Source organism: Miniopterus schreibersii (assembly GCF_964146895.1).
Source record: "Miniopterus schreibersii genome assembly, chromosome: 2".
Classification (NCBI taxonomy): domain Eukaryota; kingdom Metazoa; phylum Chordata; class Mammalia; order Chiroptera; family Miniopteridae; genus Miniopterus; species Miniopterus schreibersii.
The window spans coordinates 87,489,503-87,491,153 of NC_138102.1; the positions used below are offsets into that span (position 1 = coordinate 87,489,503).

The following is a 1,651-nucleotide window of genomic DNA, read 5'->3' on the forward strand; positions in this document are numbered from 1 at the left end:
TGAAAAGATTAAACTGAACTGCAAGTAATTTAACTATCTATAAAAACAGAGCCCAATGTAAATCTGTAACCAATGATGTGAAGTTACCAAAGTTCAGCATCAGTAAAAATTTCGTAGATATGACAAGCAGAAAACGAGACCCCAAAACAGGAGAAAAATTATTCATTAGAAACAGATCTGGAACTGACAGAGATAAAGATTAAGCATTAGCAAATAAGCATGTTAAAACAGCTATTATAACTATATTCAATTATTTGAAGGAAAAGATAAATACAGTGAGAGAAATAGAAGATATAAAAAATGAATAAATGGAACATTATCAAATTCTCTAACACAGGTTGCAATTAAAGTCCTGGAAGGAGAAGAAAGGAGCAGAAAAATAACGAGAAAATGACCCAAAATTTTCCAAATTGGATGAAAACCCAAACCTAACAGATCCAATAAACCTATGTATGATAAACACAAAACCACACTAAGGCTCATTATAAGCAATTCCTGAAAACCAATAATAAAAAAAACCTTAAAATTAGCTACTTATAAAAGCCACATTATATATAAAGAAATAAAACTACATACTTCTCATCAGAAACTGAATACCATAAAACAGTGGAATGTAATCTTCAATGTGCTGAAATATAAACTCTCAACCTAGCATGTTCCTTCTATTCCAGATTCCTCATCTCCCTTTCCTCCAACCCCTGGAATCAACCTCTACTCCTTTCTCTGTAGAGTTTACCATTAGAATATACACACCAGTGAAAATATCTTTTAAAAAATACAGGTGAAATAAAGACTTTGCAGACACACAAAAAGAAGATTCATTTCCAGCAGACCACTTGAAACAGTGTTAAAGACAGTTCTCCAAGTGGGAGGAAAATAATGCCAGATGGAAACTTAGATCTATGCAAGGGACTAAAGAATGCCATAAATGACAAATATGTGAGTACATAAAAGTGGATGGAATTCCAAGGCAAGTTACTGAGGTTTATTAGAAAAGTGGGATTAAAGTTGATCAAAAAAGTCACGTTGGTCCTTTTCCTCTTCTGGGGACGGTAACTTTAGGCATTCACAATGGCCCAGTGTTTGACATACCGTCGGAGGCTGTCTACAATACAGCCTCTAACAAAACTAGGCTGTCCCAAACCCCTGGTAATGGAATAGTTTACCCTTATACAAAGGAAAGCACCAAAATCTGCATGTGGCCTGTGCCCAGGCCGACTTCGTGGAGTTCGTGCTGTGAGACCTAAAGTTCTAATGAGGTTGTCTGAAACAAAAAAACATGTCAGCAGGGCCTATGGTGGATCCATGTGTGCTAAATGTGTCTGTGACAGGATGAAGTGTGCATTCCTTATTGAGGATCAGAAAATCGTTGTGAAAGTATTGAAGGCACAAGCACAGAGTCAGAAAGGTAAATTTAAAAAATGAAGCTTTTTTGAATAATAAAAGCAATTTAAAAACTCAAACAAAAAAGTCACATTGGATTAGACTTGAGTTTACAAGCACTCTCACATTCATTAATGTATTATATCCTTATAAAACCTATAAGATAGATATTACCATCTGCATTTGATGGATGGGTGTGTAGTGAAGAATTAACATTACCCAAAGAAAGGTCTGGCCTTTGTTCTCAGCTACTGGGAGGTGATTTCTA

General features: G+C 35.3%; 1 pseudogene across 1 annotated transcript; it reads left to right on the forward strand.

Moving 5' to 3' along the window:
* Window positions 1-1,068: 1,068 nt before the first annotated feature.
* Window positions 1,069-1,425, forward strand: LOC308553227 (large ribosomal subunit protein eL34 pseudogene; annotated as a pseudogene). Its single transcript has one exon. The product of its transcript is annotated as a large ribosomal subunit protein eL34 pseudogene (transcript).
* Window positions 1,426-1,651: the final 226 nt, after the last annotated feature.